The sequence below is a fragment of the Hippopotamus amphibius genome, chromosome X, assembly GCF_030028045.1.
Source record: "Hippopotamus amphibius kiboko isolate mHipAmp2 chromosome X, mHipAmp2.hap2, whole genome shotgun sequence".
Lineage (NCBI taxonomy): Eukaryota > Metazoa > Chordata > Mammalia > Artiodactyla > Hippopotamidae > Hippopotamus > Hippopotamus amphibius.
The window spans coordinates 120,501,188-120,522,587 of NC_080203.1; the positions used below are offsets into that span (position 1 = coordinate 120,501,188).

Sequence of the window (21,400 nt, forward strand, 5' to 3'; positions counted from 1 at the left end):
GAACACATTCTCTGAAAGGGCTGGTCCCACCATCCTCATCTTGGTTAAGGACAAAGTCTGGTTTCATTTTTCATTAAACTGCCATTTGTAATTTTCATGGAAGAGAATGACAACTGTCTTCATTCAGTACTTCAACAAGAGAGAGTCATTTTGCCTCCCACGAGAGTGTGTGATTTACTTATCTCCTCCATTGCGCAAGAGGTTTACCACCATTACAACTAGCGCAATGTTCTGGAGAAAAATTTTGCTGTAGTCACTGTATAGTGACTTCACTCACATCAACAGTGACTGGTTTCTCACCTAAATCCACCAAAGCCTGCACCAGAGGATGAGATCACATCACCAGAGACTTCTCTGGTCTGAGTGTGAGTGCCTGGAAGGCTGGGATCACCTCTTGCCCATCTTCATCTGCCCAGAGTCTGGCTCATAAGAGATGGAATAGTCATCAGTGCAGTTCATCAAGTATGACGAACTACCTCTCCACTTCCTAGGTCCTTGTAGGGCTGCATTTCCCAGCCCTCTGTGCCTGGGAGCAACTATGGGAACAGTTCCAGCTGATGAGTTGGGAGAAGTGTTGCACATCACTTCTGGGCTGGAGAATTGAAATACTTGTGGTGCAGAACTCTTCCTTGTAGCTCAGCAACCAGCCATGTTTGAGAAGGTGGCTACTCAGTCAGCCTGGGTCCCTGAGTGACTGCAGGAAGTAGAGCTCCCCATTCCAACCTATAATGACAACGTGGCATAAGACATAAACCTTTGCTGCATTAGCCATAGAGATTTTGAGAGTTGTTACTGCAGCACAACCTAGGCTGTCCTCACTGATACTGTAGGCATAAAAGTAAATGTTTGTTGAATGAATGAATGCCTTAGGCCAGAAAGGACTTCTGAGTAATGGTAACTCCAGAATTTCTATAAAAGAGAAATTCAAACTTGGTAATTTGATTACAATTTTGTGGGAAGTGGGGGCCATGCTGGCTAGGGGACTTTTCTTGTTTTGTTTATACAGTACACTGTTTTTGTTAGATGCCTTTTATTTGGGGTGTTGGAGTGTTGATGGAGATTATGGGGGCCTAAAACACCCCATGTCAACCCTTGGCACTACCACTGGAGTTTAGATTGAACTCATCACCCCCTATATATTTTATAAATGGGAAAACTGAGACCCAGACTCAGGGTAGTCTAAGTGACTGCACTGGTTAGTTAGTGGCAAAACTGGTAGACACCAAACCCCTCATCTCCTGATTCTCTATCTGGTGCTTTTGCCATCCTAATATTCCGCCTTTTATACTCAGGCATTAAGACAGCATGTGCTTGAGAGTGATACTCTGCCTGATTCTAATTCTGGCTCCACTATTTCCTAGCTGTGACTCTTGGGAGAAACTAGTTAACCTTTGTGGGCCTCAGTTTCCTCAGCTGCAATCCAGAGTGGGTTGCCATGAGGATTTAGTAACAAAATATAAAGTATGTAAAAACCATGTGACCAGGGCCCCCTCTCTTGGAGCCCCGTGGCTGGAGGGCCAGGGCCTCTCTTCAGTCCCAGCCTCTTTCTTATGTTGGTCTTGATTGCAGTTATGTTGATCTGAGAATGTTTGTCAAGGAGAATGAAAGTTTGCCTCGAAGTGTATCAAAATAGGAATTTTAAATTTTAGGCTAAGCAGTATCTCATTTCCTCAAAGTGACTTTTTTTTTTTTAACAGCAAGTTGCTTAAAGGAAAAGCATACTTATTCTGGTGTTCTTTAGAATTTCAAGAAACTTTTAATATGAGCTCTACATATAGTAACTTTTTATTGAAATAAAACATAGAGAAAAGTACACATATCATAGGTGAGCAGCTCAATGAATTTTCACAAACTTAACAGATCCATGTAAGTAGCACCCAGATCAAGAAACATTACCTGTACCCCACAAATCCTTATCATCCTTGTAACTCCCTCCAGTCATCAACTCCCCAGTGACCACTGTCCTGACTTCTAACTTCATAGATTGGTGACTTCCCTCGCTCAATGTTTTTTATGAGGTCCATCTACACTCAGCATAGCAGTGGCTTGTACATTCTCTGTCTGGTATTCCATTTTGAGACTATACCACTGCAATGTTTTCAATCCATTCTACTGTTGATGGACATTTGGGTCGCTTCCAATCTGGGGCTATTACAAATACATGGCTATGAACATTCTCGTTCCTATCCTCTGGTAGACATATGCATTCATTTCTGTTGTGTATATACCTAGAAGGGGAATTAGGACATCAGGTTGTTGTGTGCTCAGTTTTAATCGATTCTGCCAAATAACAGTGTATGAGATTTCTGGTGGCTCTACACAATATGAAGTCTATTTTCTAACATATGCAAGTGTTAAGTTAATGCAAGTGGAAACAATTTAACCCTTTGGAATAGCATTCAATATGTTTATTAAAATATACTATTTTCCTCTTCATCATAATTCTGCCTCCAACTTGTTATGTAACCTGGATGAGCTTCCGGCCGTCCACTCCCCCTTAATCCAACTAGTCAAAAGTCTCTCTGAAAACACTTTCCATTCATTTATCCAGCTAGAATGTTGTGAGTGTTAATAAATTGGTGTTTGCAAAACAAAATCAACCCCCTCCTGCAAAGTGGAGTATATATCTCATGGGTGTTGTGTTTAATATGGCAGAGTCAGCCAGGGGTGTGCTCTGCAGATCTGCACTTTATATACATCCTCCCCAAAGCTCTGAATGCAATTCAGAATCTACAATTTTGTTTTGGTGGTAAAGAAAAATGGAATGTTCTCCTTGTAGGTTTGAACGAAGGAGAATGGTGCTTTTAAAGTGATAAAGCATCTTGCAAATATTGGAGTTAGTTGACTACAAAGAGGAGGGCTGGAGAGGGTAGTGTGGGGGAGGGTGTAAAAGGGGCCAGAGAGGGGATTCAGAGGGCTTTTCCCCTGATCTCTACAACCGATTCTTATTGTAGAAGCGAGCTGTTTCCCTAGGCCTCGGTTTTCCCATCTGTAGCATTGGGTACTTTGACAAGCTGGTTAGGTGATCTGTAAATCCTATCTAGATCTAGTTTTTATTTTAGAATGTGCAGAGGAAAGAGATGCTGACAGACAGAAAAGGTAGAGGGGACCAGGGACAACTCACTTCATATACCACCCTCCACCCCCCAGCATTCAGAGCGCTGGGAATCCCAGTTTCTAGGTATCCGGTGTACCAGGTAACTATGGAACTGAATTGGTTCTCAGGACCTTTTCCCCTTACTCACCCCTCCAAATCCTCCCTCCAAGCGGTCTGACCTCTGCATCAGGAATATTGTGGTAGAGGGGCGAACGTCGGGGTTCCCACCCATCACAGTGCACGGTGCGGAAAGTGGAGGGACAGGCATTTGGATACCAGGGCGACCCCTAAAGGTAAGCGGCTGGGTCTGGAGACTGGGGTCCCCGAGGAACACGCCGAACCGGATGCGGGGCATCGGAGGTGCTCACGGTCCAGGGAGTTCAGAAGCGCAGCGGGGGCTCCGCAGGGTGGGGTGGGCCGCAGGGTCCGCGGCCCCTACTTCTCTCCCCGCCCCCCAGCCTGGAGCTCCCGGCCGGGCTTCGGGCGGCCGCGCGGCTCGCTCACACCCTCCTCCCTTCGTGCCCCGCCCGCTCCCCACCTCCGCGTCCTGCCTCCGCGCCCAGCCTCGCCGCCGCCGAGCGCCGGACGCGCCACGCCGCGCTGGGCAGCTGGAGAGCCGGCGGGCAAGCGGTCCGGGAGCGGCGGGGGCGGTGCCCAGCCCGCGGGAGGGAGGAGGAGGGACGCGGCCCGAGGGAAAGGGAAAAAGGAGGGCTGGAGGGCGCCAGCAGCCAGCCCGTCGGCGGGGACCCGCAGGTAAGCTCGCGGCGCCGGGATGGGTCTGCCCCCTCGGGTTCCTGAGACCGGGCCGGGGAGCTGGCGACGGGCGCGGGCCGCTCGGGCGCAGCGCCTGGACCTGGAGTGCGACGGGACGGCGGGGCGAACGCTCCCTCCGCCCGACTGCAGCTCTGAGCCGGGGACCGGGGCCGCCCTGAAAGGCGGCGGCAGAGGGCCGAGCTCCGGGGGCTGGCGCCCCGAGAGTGGGAGAGTGCGCACCGTGGGAAAGGGGGCTCTGGCGACGCGTTCTCCGAGGGAGAGAGGCGTGTGTATCCAAAAGCTTAAAACGGACACCAGCTCTCCCCACCCCTCCGCGAAAAGGAGCCACGAGCTTTGTTCCCGCGGGCGGTCTTCGAGACCTGGCTGGCGGGGACTCAGTTTGCCGCGCCGCGCAGTGGGTGCGGCGGAGCCTGTGGAGCGCGGACGCGCCCCGGGCCCCGGACGGCTTGGCGCGGAAGCGTCTGGCTGGACCCAGAGCAGGTGGCTGCCGGCGCGCCGGGATGGAGCGGCAGCCGGGAGGCTGAGGGTGAGGACGGGGAAAGGAGGCGGCTGGAGGTCTTGTGTGAGCGCATTTCCGCAGGGACTTGCCGGTTCAAGGCTCCGGAGCTATATACGTTTCAGGTGAGAAGGAGCGCTGACGGGCCTCATGAGAGCCAGATGAGGCAGGCGATAGAGGTTTTCCATGGCTGCTTCGACAGTGACACTTATTTGTATGTACTGTCCACACGAATTCCCTGGGGATCTTGTTAAAATACAGATTCTGATTCAGTAGGTCCGGCCGGGGTTGGGCCCGACAGCCTGCATTTCTGACAGGCTCCCAGATGCTGCTGCTGCTGCTCCGTGGACCACACTTCACGTGGCAGGCCCTGCAGAAGTACTTTTTGTCCAACAGGCTGAAAACCTTAGGAAAACTGGGACATTGGGAGACGAGGTCCTAAGACTTTACAATCCCACCCCACCCCCGCCCCCCAATACACATGTTAAAACGATTGCTACTCATTTAGTAGCAAAATGCTTTACTCTTCTTACTGGGTTACCAGCCAAATACGTTATCTGATAGTAGAGCTGCCTTCATGGGCATGCAGCCTGTATTTGGTTTAATGTTCTGCTGTTGCTGTCGAAATTCTGAATAATTTTTGAACAAGGGGCTTCGCATTTTTATTTTGCACTAAGTCCCACAAATTATGTAGCTGATCCTGTCTAATAGTCACCACAGGCAGAAAAAGGACCCATTTCTTTGATCAGGGTTTAGATCTGCTGGGTGATGGAGAGTGAAGGTTTATTAAGCAAACACTAGCTAGATGTTGCAGTTCCTTCCATCTTTCTCAACTTCTCTTCAGCTATTTTAAGAGATAAGCCTATGAGTATAATCTCAGTTATACATGGTATGCCAATATTTATCTTTAAATTAATATTAATAATTTATTAAGAGCTTAATTATTAATACAGTTAAGTTTGATGTAGCAGTTCGTGAATTGAGTGACAAAAGTATGTGCTATTTTCAAAGGATTTGGGGAGTTTTTATTTAGTGTCCCAAAGTTTTGCTTACTTAAGATCTCAAATGAGCTGGACATTGCTTTTTCAGCTCAAATGCAAAGCTGGAAAACAAAAAGTGGCCAAATTTTGAAGCTGTTCAGGGGTATTGCTTTACAGGGCCTCAGCACGATGCCAGCCCCTATCGGATTCCCTCTGCTTTTATCATTCCCACATCCCTGCAAGGTGACTTTCATTAAAAGAGGGGTAGAGCAGATTTTGCTATTGAAAAACACTGAAGAAATGCAGGCCCAGCATCAGTTTTCTCTGTGAATAATTCTTGCCCTAAACTCACAGATTCCAGGTGTGTGTGCTTTTCTAGGAAAAGAAAATGTTGGGACACAGAAAAGAAAAAAAAAATTGGAACTTTAATTATGGACATGATTTTGTTCAGCAGAGGGAGGAAAAAGTCTGGGAAATGGCATTTCATTGGCGGGTTTGGCAGGCAAAGGAGAGCCACTGTGTTTTTGGTACCATGAACAGCCTTCCAGAAATGGCTCAGGTGTTAGGGAGAGCCAGTAAAGAAGCTGTTCTTCCATGGCTAACATGGTCATTCTGGGTGCTCCAGTGTGGCTGTAGTGTGCCTGAGGCTGGTTGGGGACTCAGAGAGGGGAACATCACTGTGAGATTCCTAGTGCTTTCACAGCTCACATGAAACTGACAGACACATTTTTCCATTTTACTGCCTGAGAGTGCCAAGTCACTTCAAATACACGCTACAAACTGGGAAGAGCACCATTGCATTTAGAAAGAGAGGGGTGGAGGGTGAGGGGAAGAATGCGTTTCTGTGGTGTTAATAATTCTGAAGATAGAAAGGAGAGATTCTGCCTTTAGTAAAAACCTGGGAGCTGACTTTTATGCCTCACTGAGAAAGGCCTTCCCTACCTCAAGATAGAGAAAAACAATTTTTCTTCTAAAATGTTTATGGTTTTAAAAATACATGGGTCTTTAATCCACATGGAAATTATTTGGGGGGCATGGTATGAAGTGGGGGATGTTGGATGTTAAGAAATGGGCTAAACATTTGGGGAAAATTATCATAAATTCCCTCAAGTAAAAGTCTGTGAACACTTTGTTCCATTTTATAAATCTACTTAATTCATTCTTGAGCCGATTCCATGTTTTCAAAAATTGAAGTACAGTTTATTTACAATAACATTCACCCTTTTTACTGTACAGTTCTATAAGCTTTGACAAATACATGTAGTCATGTAACCACCACCATGGTCAAGATATGAGTTCATTACTCCAAAAAGTTCCTTATTGATCCTTTGTAGTAAACCCCTCCCACCACTCTCAGCCCCTGGCAACCGCTGATTTGTTTTCTGTCCCTATAAATTTTTCTTTTTCAGAATGTCCTGTGAATGGATTCATCCACAATGTAGCCTTTTGAGTCTGGCTTCTTTCACCTAGCATAATGCATTTGAGATTCACCCGTGTTGTGTGAATCATTAATTTTTCCTTTTTATTGCTGAGTAATATTCCACAGGTTGTCCATTTATCAACTTTCGGTGATTATGAATAGGGCCAATATAAACGTTCACGTACAGCTTTCTGTGTGAACGTAAATTTTCAGTTTACTCCAGTAATTACCCAGAAGTAGGATTGCTGTATTGTGTGGTAAATTTAACTTGATAAGAAACTGCTGAACTTTTCCTAAGTGGCTACCCCACCGTGCACTCCCACCAGCAATGTATGAGAGGTCCTGTTGCTCGGCATCCTTGCCAGCACTTGCTATTGTCAGCTTATTTTATTCCAGCCATTCTAGTAGGTTTGTGGTGGCCTCTCTGTGGTTTTGGTTTGTGCTTCCCTGATAGCTAATGATGTTGAGCATCATTTCGTGTGCTTTTTGGTCATTTGTGTGTCTTCTTTTAGGAAATGTCCTTTCAAAATCTTATTGTGTGTCATTATTGAATCATAAAAGTTCTCCATACATCTGCACACAAGTTCTCTGTCAGATATATGTATTGCAAACATTTGCTTTTAGTCTGTGGCTTGCCTTTTCATTTTCTTTATTTTTTAAAAAAAAATTGTGGTAGGAATACTTAACATGAGATTTACCCTCAACAAATTTTGAAGTGTACAATACAGTATTGTGAACTATAGGCATGATGTTGTACAGCAGATAGCTAGAACTTTTTCATCTTGCATGACTGAAACTTTATACTCCTTGAACAGCAATTCCCCGTTTTCCCCTCCCTCCAACCCCTGGCAACCACCACTCTCTGTTTCTGTGAGTTTGACTATTTTAGTTGACTCATACCTCATATAAGTGGAATTAATGATTTTTTTTTGAAGAGCAGAAGTTTTAAATTTTGATAAAGTGTAATTTTTCAGGTTTTTTTTTTCTTCTGTGAACAGAACTTTTAGTAACCTGTCTGATAAATCTTTGTCTACCTCACGTTTACCAAGATTTTCTCCTTTGCCACCTTCTAGACATTTTTAATTAATTAATTAATTAATTTATTTTATTGGCTGTGTTGGGTCTTTTTGGCTGTGTGCGGGCTTTCTTTTTAGTTGTGGTGAGTGGGGGCTGCTCTTCATTGTGGTGCGCAGGCTCCTCATTGCTGTGCCTTCTCTTGTTGTGGAGCACGGGCTCTAGGCGTGTGGGCTTCAGTAGTTGCAGCACATGGGCTCAATAGTTGTGGCTCATGGGCTCTAAAGCGCAGGCTCAATAGTTGTGGCGCACGGGCTTAGTTGCTCCGCGGCATGTGGGATCTTCCTGGAGCAGGGATCAAACCCGTGTCCCTTACACTGGCAGGCAGATTCTTAACCACTGCGCCACCTAGGAAGCCCTAGACATTTTATAGTTTTATCTTTTATATGTACGTTTGTGACTTCATTTTGAGTTAACTTTTGTTAAATTAAAAATTAAAAATTTTAATTTTATGAATCAGCATGTAGATAGCTGGTTGTTGCAATGCCATTTGTTGAAAAGACTATACTTTTCCCTCATTGCTTCCCCTTGGCCCCTTTGTCGAAAATGAATTTACTGTATATGTGTGGGTTTAATTTTGAACTCTATTCTGTTCCATTGATCTGTACATCTGTCCTTATGCCAGTACCACACTGTGTAGGTGTTACACATTCTTATTAGGTGAATTCCTAGATTGTTTTGTGTGTAATTTGTATTGCTTTTAGAAATTGAATCCTTTTTTCCCCATTTCATTTTATTATGACTATACTATTGTATAGACAGCCTTTTTAATTTTTTGGTAGATCTAGCATATTCAAGCTATGTTACTGAACTTTCATTAGTTCTTATAGTTTTCCAGTCAGTTTTCTTGAATTTTCAAGGTAAACAAATGGCCTACAAATGGCAATGGTATAGGGATCCCTCCCCGCCCCCAATATTTTTTCCTCTGTTTGTTTACTCTCCTCAGTGGCTGGGCTGCCCTGTAGAGCAGTGTTGAGGAGTAGTATCTGACTCAGGTGGGAACACTTCTCATAGCTTACCACTAGATATTGTGCTTGCTTTGGAGTTCTGGTAGTTATCCTTATTAGTACCTTCAGGAGGATTTCTTTCCATTTTTAGCTTCGAAATGTTCTAAAATTTCATTTAAAAATTTCATTTAAAAATTTCTTGTTCTGCTTGGAATTTTTTTTTTTTTTTTTTGCATTGAAAAGCCTAACAGTTTAGAGGTGAGTCAGTCTTCCCTGCTTTGGAGGGTCGTATTTTGATCTCCCTGGAGGAGAAGATAGTGTAGCAGAAGTCAATTCGTTTTATTTAGACTAGGAAGAAACCACCTTTGGAGCTTTTTTATAATGTTCTCATTTGGGGGGATGCCAGGTACAGCAAGGAAGGGAGAGAATAAAGGAACAGTTCATATGTATAAATAAATATGTATAAATAAGATAGCGTTTTGTAGTTTTTCAAACTTTGCTGCTCATAATTCACAGTGAAAAGTATATATCTCAACCCAGTATGAACATACCTGCATATAATTGAAACAGAATCTCATGAAGTATTATGCATTGTTCCTCTGTGCAGTGTATTCTGAAATTTTCAATTACCTTCCATCTGTTCTACTTAATTTAAAAATGTTGATCATGACCCTCTGCATTGATTTGACACTTTCATAAAATACTGTTTTATAAAACTGTTCATTTAGTTTCTAAGCCCCCAAACTGCTGAACTGTGTCCAGGACACATTCATTTTATATCAGATCCTGTTAAGACACAAAGTGAGTTCATTTTTAATACCCTGAGATAATGGTAGCTACTCAAAAAGTTTTCTCTTGAATTAGTATGGAGCCTCTAAGCCAGTCTCCCAGTGCTCACCCTGACCCCAGAGAATTGCCAGTAAAGGCAGTCTTGTAAATCCACTATCAAAACCTCTAACAGCCTCTACCACATTTACACTAAACCCCTAGCTCCTCCTTGTAGCCTCTGAGGCCCTATGTAACTTTTACCCCATTCTTCCCACACTTCTCCAGATACACCAGCCTTCTTTCTATTCATCACCCAAGCCAAGCATTTTCCTGCTTCCCAGCTTTAGCATTTGTGGTGCTACCTGCCTGGAGCACCATTTTACCAGATAATCACATAACCTGTCCCTCTGTTTCATTTCTAACCCTCATTCTAAATCAGTATTCCTCACCAACCACTATAAATGTCCACCCCCCATCCCAGTTTTGTTGTCTTGTAACACTGTTATCTGCAATTATATTTTTATTTATTTATTTATTGGTTGCATTGGGTCTTCGTTGCTGCACACCAGCTTTCTCTCGTTGCGGCAAGTGGGGGCTACTCTTTGTTGGGGTGCACGGGCTTCTCATTGCGGTGGCTTCTCTTGTTGCGGAGCATGGGCTCTAGGCACATGGGCTTCAGTAGTTGTGGCATGTGGGCTCAATAGTTGTGGCTCACAGGCTCTAGAGCGCAGGCTCAGTAGTTGTGGCACATGGGCTTAGTTGCTCTGCAGCACGTGGGATCTTCCTGGACCAGGGCTTGAACCCTTGTTCCCTGCATTGACAGGTGGATTCTTTTTTTTTTTTAACCTCTTTATTGGAATATAATTGCTTTACACTCTTGTACCAGTTTTTGAGGTACACCAAAGTGAATCAGCTGTGTTTATACATATATCCCCATATCCCCTCCCTCCCACGACTCCCTCCCACCCTCCCTGTCCTGGCCCTCTAAAGCATCACCCATCATCGAGTTGATCTCCCTTTGTTATACAGCAACTTCCCACTAGCTATCTATTTTACATTTGGTAGTGTATCTATCTATGTCTATGCTAGGCAGGTGGATTCTTAACCACTGCGCCACCAGGGAAGTCCCTGCAATTATATTATTTAGTTATTTGTTCACTGATTCTGTGTCTTTTTTTTCCCTGCTAGAATACAGGAGGTCAGGGACTTTGTGTATCTTGCTCACAGTTGTATTTTCAGGACCTAGAACAGTCGGACATAATAGGTGCTTAATAAATATTTGTTGAATGGATGAATGAGTACACCTAGAATCTAGAAGAAATCAGGCACTAATCCTAAGAGAAATTCAAATTCAGTTTTGGTGTGGAAATTTCTTTAGGTTAAGCATAGAGTATATTTTATTTTTATTTTATTTATTTTTTAGAGTATATTTTAATGTAAGTCATTAGTTAACAGACAACTGGTATCCACTACATTTCTGACTCTATGATAATAATAATGATAACTAACAGTTAATATTCACTGGGCAGGCAGTGCTGTTACTGATTTATTAATTCATTTAACCCTCCCAACCTCTTGAGGCAGGTACTATTATTATCATTTTGCAGATGAGGAAACTGAAGCACAGAGAGGTTAAGTACTTTCTCCAAGGTCATACAAATGGTAAGCAGTAGATTCAGGGTTTGAACATAGACCATCTGATTTCAGAGCCTATGTTTTGTTTTTGTCTTTTTACTGAAGTATAGATGATTTACAATATTATATTAGTTTCAGGTACATCACATAGTGATTCAATATTTTTACAGATTATGCTCCATTAAAAGTTATTACAAGATAATGGCTATAATTCCCTGTGTTATACAATACATCCTTGTTGCTTATCTATTTTATGCATAGTAGTTTGTATCTTTTAATCCCATACCTCTAACTTGCCCCTCCTTCTTCCCTCTCCCCAGTTGTAACCACTAGTTTGTTTTCTATATCTGTGAGTCTTTTCTGTTTTGCTATATACATTCATTTATATTATTTTTTAGATTCCACATATAAGTGATGTCATAGTATTTGTCTTTCTCTGTCGGACTTATTTCACTGTCCATCAACAGATGAATGGATAAAGAATATGTGGTGTATAGACACACACACACACACACACACACACACACACACACACACAATGGAGTATTACTCAGCCATAAAAAAGAATAAAATTTTGCCATTTGCAGCAACATGGATGGACCTAGAGCCTGTGTTCTTAACCACAGTGCTTATAGCAATGAGGAGCATACACAATTCTTGATCTTTATAAACATGTAACGTTTATGGCCTTTGTTCCTGTAACCGAGCAAGGGCTGGTGTGCCGGTGGCACAGAAAGCCAAATGCTTACACTGGGTATTTGCAGCGAAGTAAGGGTTTATTGCAGGGCACCAAGCAAGGGAATGGGAGACAAGCCTCAGATGCACTCCAACTTGGTCTTTGAGTTAGGGGCTTTTTTTTTTTTTTTTTTTTTTATTTTTTATTTTTTATTTTTTATTTTTGGGGGTACACCAGATTCAATCAACTGTTTTTATACACATATCCCCATATTCTAGGGGCTTTTTTAACAAGGAATAACAAAGAGGCTGGAACTAATCATTGTCTTGTGACTTTTCTGTGACATTTCTTTTTTCTTTTTAAATTTTATTTATTTTTAAGATTTATGTTATTATTTATTTATTTTTGGCTGCTTCGGGTCTTCGTTGCGGCGCACAGGCTTTCTCTAGTTGTGGACAGTGGGGGCTACTCTTTGTTACAGTGCAAGGGCTGCTCATTGCAGTGGCTTCTCTTGTTGGGGAGCACGGGCTCTAGGTGCATGGGCTTTCGAAGTTGCAGTGTGTGGGCTCAGTAGTTGTGTCTCACAGGCTCAGTAGTTGTGGCACACAGTCTTAGTTTTTCTGCGGCATATGGGATCTTCCTGGCCCAGGGCTCAAACCCATGTCCCCTGCAATGGCAGGCAGATTCCCAACCACTGTGCCACCAGGGAAGCCCCCTGTGACATTTCTGAATCATAGCTTTGGGAGTCAGGATGTTTCTGGTTTACAGTTCTCTGGCCAGGTCTGTTAGCTCAACTTTCCCTGGAGAAAGAACCTGAGTTTACATGTTAATGGTGATATCTGTAAAGCAATTTTAGTACATTAATAATGTTATTGACAGCAGCAGTTTCTGTACATTAATGATGTTATTGACAATAAGAATTTTAGTCACCTGACTGTAGTTGATTAGTGTTCAGTTAGCTCAGGATTGGGGTCAGAGGGGACAAGAAAGGGAATAAAGTTTTGGATAGAGAAATTAATCATAAATTCAGTAAGGGAACCTGGTTTTTAGAGGGATTTGGTTTCAGTCCCCATTCTTGTTTTAACTTTCCTCAAATCTTGGATGGAATGGGGCAATGACTGCTCTGGCTACTTCCTGCTGAAACGGGGTGTAGTCCTGCCTCCATCTGGGGAATGGACACTTGAGTTGGAAATATTCCTAAGTTCCAAGTCCTGCATTCATCTTGTATGATTAAGATCTTAGTCCTTTGGTCCACCGTTTTGGTGCAGCAGATCCAATTAGAAGTAGGAGGAGGAGTGACAACCTGAACGTTAATAAACTTTGGAAAATAGATCTCATTCCCTTAGGAATTTGGGAGACTAAGCCTGAAAACCAGTCTGGACTTGGCTATTCTGGGGAGACTTTTTGTAACTAGGTAGTCAGTTGCCTAGTTTTATGCAAGTAGGTTTTAACTTCTAATGTGGCATTAACATATACATAAGAGGAGCTATTGGTCACTACACATATGTCACCTGGAGGGATTTGGTAGAGAGAAAATATAAATGTTTCAATTCTGCTTACAAAGGTATAATTTACCAAGTTGCTGTAAGCCGTAATTAGCTTGAGGGGAAAGGTTTCCTTATATCTGGAAAACACAGATTAAAAGCCAGTAATATTTCAGACAAAAACCATACAAATTATAATCATATTCACCAGTTCACTCAATCCAATGTAATGAATCCTTTTTTTTAACAGTTTTATGAAGTCGTCAGGTTTTCCATTAGGATTCTTTAATTTCTTGCTCAGTTCAGCAGTATGATCTGAAAGTTATTAGAAACCTGTACTTGTCAGAAACTCCTTTCTATGAATCTTGAAGATGAAACATTTTTGCAAAAGGATCAGAGTAAAATGGTAACTGTCTATGAATGACAAAAAAAAAAAACTTAAGGCATGGTTAAACACCTGATTGCAGTGCCATTGACAAACTTCATTACTGCTGTGACATACAACATTTTAAGATGATAACTAGAATTATGACTGATAACATTTTACCAGGACGTACTCAAATTTTAGAAATTCTATATAATTTCTAGTATATCTGTATTAATAATGTTTACCCATACTGTATAACTTAAGAAGGTTTATCACTCATTTGATAATGCTTCCTATGTAATTTAACACACCAAGTAAGCTTAATTAGTTTAATATTTCTCTCTGATATGCCTTAAGGGCTCTTTGGAAAACTCAAAGTTAGCTAGAGGTCAACAGACTGTAATTAGAATCTGATCTTTGTGAAGTTTGTCAAAAATATCAAAAAGTTTCAAAACACTTGGTCAAATAAGGTCATAGGTCACTGGGAAACAATACTTATTCACTTCACCAAAGTGAGAATAAAAGATTTCAAAAGCAAGTGTTTGGGCGCCACACCGCCGTACACCATGCCCTTCAGCCCCGCGCTCAGAGGTGAAAGCTCGTGGCTTGGGCCACAGCAGTGGTCTTGGTGGTTTTCTTTGTAGTTGGAGGGCTGAGGCCAGGCCTCAGGTGGGAACGCCATCACCACGATGACCAGACGGCCAGGCCGAGCGCCCTTACAGTTCCTGCCAGATGAGGCCCGGAGCCTGCCATCGCCCAGGCTGACTGACCTGTGGCTCGTCTACATTGGCTTCTTGAGCTACTGCTCCAGGCTGATTGATAACATGATACGGCGGAGGCCGGTGGTGTCCGCCGGTTTGCATTGCCAGCTTCTATATGTTACTTCCTTTGTTTTTGTTGGATATTATCTTTTAAAACGTCAAGACTATATGCATGCTGTGAGGGACCATGATATGTTTGCATATATAAAGTCACATCCAGAGGATTTTCCTGAAAAAGATAAGAAAACTTACAGTGAAATTCTTGAAGAATTCCATCAAGTGTGTTGAAGTCTCCAAAATGCTTGCTCCAGTTTCACTGATACTGGTTATTTCTGAATTGTGTGGAACTGTTTCTATGACATCTGAAGTTTATGTTAATCTATATCATAACCCCTTGTGATTAAAATGGTCATCATAAGCAAAAAAAAAAAAAAGAAAAAAGATTTCAAAAGCAAATACAGAAAGTTACAACAAATTACTTAAAAGGTAAAGAAAATTTACAATCTGCTATCAAAAGCAGCTCAGTATTCAAAAAAACTTTGTTTTCTTAACAGAGGGAAAACCAAACTCCAGTCTTGTACCAGCTTACTTTTAATAACAAAATCAATTTACTTAATTAAATTTAATCTAATCTTAGCCAACCCTAACCATGCACAAAACTCTTTTCTCAGGGTTCCTTTTTCACAAATCTTCTGTAACTTCCTGTATCCATATTAATTTGTCCCTTGTTTTCTTTCCCATCCAGAAACAATTAGCTCTAGGACAAAATTCCTTTTTTTCCGCTAGCAAAATGCATTTCTATTCCTTATGCCGTTTTTAACTGAAAACACATATCCTACTTTCCTTGCATACTGAAAAATTTCCCTTATTATTTCTAGTAGCTTTAATTACATACATATTACAATTTTTAGCCCTTAAAAACCTCATCTCTAGTGAAAACCAAGTAACAATCAGTTGTGAATATATCAACTTTTCCTGATTAGCACAAATATGAACATATTCTATAACTTCTAGAAGCATACATTTTCTCATAGCTTAATGTCTTTCCTCAACATGGTACAAGACATGTCTAATAAACCCAAACGTTTTTAGTTTTTCTCTCTTACGAAGACAAAAATAGGTCAAATTAGAGTTGTTTAGCAATTAATTATTTGGGAATTACCTAGATAACCAATAACCTTCTATCATTTAACTTAATTTAGCAAAACTCGAGCGCTTCAAGTTACCAAAAGTCTGGAGAGGCCATTTTTAACTCGACATTCTTAATACATAATTATTCCTAAAGAGTTCACCAAAAAACTTTTATCTCGTTTACCTCTATTTTATTCACTTGTCCTCAACAATTGTGTTTAGATTACCCACGAAAACATTCTGAGACATTAGACCAAGTCAGCCAGTCATCCCAAACTATTTTTCTTGTTGATAAATTTGCAGCAGAAATAATATGAACTTATTTGACTTTCAGTAAACCTAGGTATAATAAAAGTATTATATTTAATATTGATGACTCAAAAGACATGTCTAAATTGATTAAACCAACAAGCTTTAACTAACTTAAATCCAGATATTAATTTAATATTAAATATTTCCCAGATCACATGTACCTGAAATTCATTTGGGCTAGTTTTTTTTTTTTAATATTCCTAAGAATTTATATAAGTGCTTAATTTAAGTTACTTAAATATAGTTTAAAGTCATTAAATAGAGCTCATTTACAAATTAATTTGATATTACCACCCAAAGGTAAAGACATATTTATAATGCATAGTGACATACATACATCCAGACAGATATAGCTTTATTTTAAAATTTAGTCATGAATCAGGTATTACAATGAAAAAGTCACTAGTTTATAAATAACAGTTGGAATAAGTTAAGTTTAAAAGGCCTCTCCTTTCCCTTTTTTCCCCCCCTCAGTTTCAGGAATTGGAGTTGGTCTAGAAAAGACAGGAGTTCCCAAGAGCCCTGGTCAAACATTTACATATCAAGATACAGGGAAAGAAAAGCCAGGTTCCTCCTAGAAGGACTTGTTCCCTTAGGGTCAGAATTCTGAAAAGATGTTTTGCCAAGCCAGCAAAACCAGTTTTGCATTGTCAAATAAGCCTCATCTCGGGCATTTTTCTCCAGAGTCTAAAGAATATTGTGGCCACGCAGTGTTAGAAAAAAAATATCGTTAGTCATGGAACAATAACTAAAAGGGGTCCAGTTTTGTAGGATGCATCCTAAAGGACTATTTTTAGGAGCTGAACTTTTGTTTCCCATGTCTGCCAGTTAAAATAGTGCACCTTCTTTAACAGAAATACCGCCCCCACCCCACCCCACCCACCCCAAACACACACACAGAAACACACACGACCAAAACTAAACCAATTCCAAAAGGTTTAAAGTCAAACCAATTGCAAAAGCAACCTTAGGTTCTTACTTTTATGAAACCCAACCCTTTCCTCAGTACCTGGCAATGTGCCTAGGAGGGAACCAGTACACAAGGATGAAAGTTTCATCCTGTATTGTCATGCTGGTTGCTTACCAATAGATGTCTTCCAATCCAAAAACCGTTCCTTTACTGCAAGCCTAAAATATTGCTTAGGGTCGCTAACGCTCAGTCGAGAAGGGAATTCCTCAGCCGGATCCCCAGGCCAAGGGGGTCTGGGCAGCTACTGGATCCAGAAACGGAAAGTCCCACACTGGCAGAGGGCGAGCAGACCACGGGCACTAACCTCAGAGGAACCTGAGAGGTCCCTTCATAGTTGCCAAATTGTAATCGAGCAAGGTGCTCTTGTGTCCCTGGTGCAGAAAGCCAAACCCTGACATCGAGTGTTTGCAGAAAAGTAAGGATTTATTGCAGGGCACCAAGCAAGGGAGTAGGAGGCAAATCTCAGACCTGCCCCAACTTGATCTTTGAGTTAGGTGTGTTTTAAAGGAGGAAGAACAAAGAGGCTGGAATTAATCATCATCTTGTGACATTTCTGGGGCAATTCTTAATCATAGTTTCGGGAGTCAGGATATCTCTGGTTTATGATTATCTTGCCAGGTGGTCCATGGCTTGGGGGCCTGTCACCTCAACTTACTCTGGAGGAACAACCCGAGTTTGTACATTAATGGTGATGTCTATAAGAGCAATTTTAGTACATTAATGATGTTATTAATGACAGCAGTTTTAGTCATCTAACTCTGGTTGATGAGTGTTCAGTTCGCACAGGATTGAGGTCAGAAGGGACAAGAAAGGGAATAAAGTTTTAGACAGATTAATCAGAAACTCACTAAGGGAACTCAGTTTTAGGGGGACTCAGTTTTATTCCCTTGGCATAGTGGTTCACAACCAGGGCCGATTTTGCCCCCCTGGGGACACTTGACAATGTCTGGATATTTTTGGTTGTCGTGACTGGCAGGGGTAGGGGTGCTACTGGCATCTAATGGGCAGAGGCCAGGGAAGTTGCTAAATATCCTGTAATGCACAGGAAATGCCTCGCCTCCCCACCTCCCTTACTCTTCAACGAATAATTGTCTGGCCCAAATGTCCATCAAGTCAAGGTTGAGAGACCCTGCCTTAGCACAGTAATTCTGAAAGCTGGCTGCCTATTCAAATGACTTCGGGAGTTTTTAGACTAAATCCCAATGTCTAGGTCCAGGTCCTGACCTTAATAAACCACAAATGGACCTTTAGCATCGCCTGGCAATCCTACCACACTTGCATAGTGGGTTTGTCTTTCTAGTTTCCAAAACAACTATTTTACACCTTCTTTTATTTCCTCTGTTCCTCCTACTTCAGCTACTAACTCTGGCTCATTAGACAGGAACCTCCTCATATTCTCACCACCCAGACTCCCAGCATGCCCACATTTGTACAAATACCCATAGTGGTCCCCACTATTACTGTGACGGAAACGCCCCACTGTTACTATGAAACTGACTGAAACATCCCCATTGTGTCAAAGACAGGCTGCTTTGCTGGGCTCTGGACTTCTCATCCTGTTTGCCTTCTCATCCTCTTTGCCTTCTCAAGGACATGTTCTTTTTTTCTCTTATTTCATTTTTAAAAAACTTCTTGTTTGGAAAGAATTTCAAACTTTACAAATAAGTTGCAAAAATAGAAACAGTACAGAGAACATCCATATGCCCTTTCACCAGATTCATGTATTGTTAACCCTTGACCCCATTTGCTGCATCCTTTGCACTCTTGCTCATGCACATAATTTTTTTCCTGAACCGTTTGAGAGTAAGTTACATGCATCATGGCCTTTACTCCTAAGTACTGTACCTCAGTATGGATTTTCTAAGAATAAGAATATTTTCTTACATAATTACAGTACTGTTGTCAATTTCAGTAAATTTAGTATTGATATAGTATTGTTTCTACTCTGCCCCAATTTTTAAAATAAACCTGATAACATGCTTTATAGCATTTTTTCTTCTAGTACACAATCTGATCTAGGGTCGTTCAGACATTTAGCTGTCATGTCTCTTAGCCTCTTTTAGGCCATAACATTTCCACAGCCTTTATCTGTCCTTTATGACGTTGGCATTGTGGGGGAGGAAAAATAATTTTTCCTCTACCCTTCTAGGTTCTTGGCTGAGACCTCCCTGTAATAAAAAGGTATTAATTGGAGAAGAACAAACAGAGTTTAATAACATGCATATATGGGAGATACCCGGGAAAACTGAATAATTCTCTAAAATGGCCCGAGCTACCACCTTAAATACCATCTCCAGCTAAGATAAAAGATGTTGGCTTGGGGGAGGCTAGTTGTGAGAGTACCAGGCAAAGCATAGTAAACAAGGGTCAGGTTGTAAGAGTCAGGTTGTTATGCACATTGATAGAGATTTAGAGTCATCCTTCTGTGTGTTATAGCTGGAAAGATTTCCATTGTAAATGTAAATGTCTCTTACAAAAGGGTAACTTCTACTGGGTTTTCAGAGCCTCTCCTGTATCTGCCTAAAATAATCAATATGCCAAAGAGGCATATTTTGGGGTGGCATATTCTGCTCCCCTTTAGCATTTATGATGAAAACAGACCACCTCCCTCTCCTTTTTTAATAGGACATTCCTCATTTTAGGTTTGTCTGATATTTCTCATGATTAGATACAGGTTATGCATTTGGGGCTAGAATATTGCATAGGTGATGTTGTGTCCTTCTCAGGGTACCACATCTAGGGGCCCACAATGTCCAGATGTCCATCTTGTCCTCGTTGGCAGTGTTAGTGCTGATCACCTGGTCAAGGTGTTGTCTAATTTCTCCACCGAGTAGTTATTGGGTTTTACCTTCCTACTCAGCAATCTGTGGGAAGACACAAATAGCCTGCTCCTCATTGATATTTCCCTCTGCATTTGGCATCCAGTGATGACTTTTGCCTGGTCCAATCTTTAATATGGTAGTTGAAAATAATGATTTTCCAACTCTGGTGTTCCCTCCACATTTACCAGTTGGCCCTCAGCAAGAGCCCCTCCTTCTCCCCATTTATTTTTATTTATTTTTTTCACAACTTTACTTTTTAATTTTTATTCTTAACATTTTATATTATTGAAGTATAGTTGATTTACAGTGTTAAGTTTCAGGTATACAGCACAGTGATTCAGTCACATATATATGTAAAATATTCCTCTTCAGTGGGAAGGAGCCACGGGAGGGAGGGGATATGGGGATATATGTATAAATACAGCTGATTCACTTTGTTGTACAGCAGAAAATGGCACAAGAGTGTAAAGCAATTATACTCCAATAAAGAGCTTAAAAAATATTCCTCTTCAAATTCTTTTCTCTTATAGGTTATTACAAAATATTGAGTATAGTTCCCTGTGCTATACAGTAGGTCCTTGTTGGCTATCTACCGTTTGCTTATTTATTTATTCATGTATCTATTATTAGCATGGGCTCATAAATTCCCATTTTTTCAATGGTTTGTAATTCATTACTCTACTTAATTATTTTGGTGCTCAAGTTGTGAAGGACTTAATTCTGTTTCCCTCTTTCTTCCCTACTTTGCCGTACCTCCCTCTCTCTTTTCTGGATCATTCTCAGCAGCTTACAATCATGCTGTAATGTATAATATCTCCATTGGCTCCACATCCCCTCCAGTTGCCCCCACATTTCTAGTCATCCCTTCTCAGAGGAACCTCTTAAAAGGCTGTACATACTTTTATTGCCCCCCCCCCATTCTTCCCTTGTCTGATCTAATCAGGGTCCTGTCCTGAGTGAGACTCTTCTTGGCAGTCCTTGATGAACTCCACATTGCCAAATTCAGCAGCTCTCCCTTATCTGACTTATTGTGCTTGACTTTGCAGCAGCATTTGACACAGTTATTTCCTCCTTCTTGGAACACTTTCTTCTTGTGTCTTGCATTATCCTACACTCTCTTGGTTTTCCTGTTCTTGCTAGTAACTCGTTCTAAGTCTTCATTTCTGGCTCCTCCTCCTCTGCTCAACCTACAAAGGTTGGGACTCAATTCTTTTCTCTTTTTATGTTCTCTCCTAAGACCCGTCCAGTCTGTGGCTTTACATCCCATCTAGGTGCCAGTACCTGCAGCCATGACCTTTCCCACCCCTCAAGATTTATTAATTCATTCTTTTTAAAAAATTTTATCGAAGTATAGTTGATTTATAATGTTGTCTTAATTTGTACTGTACAGCAAAGTGACTCAGTTTTATATATATATATATGTGTATGTGTGTGTGTGTGTGTTTTCCATTACGGTTTATCACAGGATATTGAATAGAGTTCCCTGTGCTCTACAGTAGGAACTAATTCATCCTTTTAAAAGATTTGTATGTACTCCCTGCCCTCCTTCCAAGCTTTATTGAGGTATAATTGACAAATATAGGAATTGTGTATAATTAAGGTGTACAATTTGATGTTCTAATGTATATATACACATTGTGAAATGATCACCACACTCAAGCTAACATATCCATCACATCACAGTTA

The 21,400-nt window shown here is 41.4% G+C and overlaps 1 protein-coding gene and 1 pseudogene across 3 annotated transcripts in view; one reads left to right on the forward strand and one right to left on the reverse strand.

Annotated features, from left to right (window-relative positions):
* Nucleotides 1-3,452, reverse strand: part of LOC130841578 (ferritin light chain-like) — a 62,173-nt pseudogene extending 58,721 nt beyond the window's left edge.
* A 250-nt stretch (nt 3,453-3,702) lies between these two features.
* Nucleotides 3,703-21,400, forward strand: part of ADGRG2 (adhesion G protein-coupled receptor G2) — a 125,265-nt gene continuing 107,567 nt past the window's right edge. For 2 of the 3 annotated variants that reach the window (XM_057717775.1, XM_057717776.1), the window contains exon 1: nt 3,786-3,850. The gene's annotated coding sequence lies outside the window, so the exon portion shown is untranslated. Of the gene's footprint in view, nt 3,851-21,400 lie in introns of all 3 variants that reach the window. The other variant, XM_057717777.1, reaches the window with a different exon arrangement.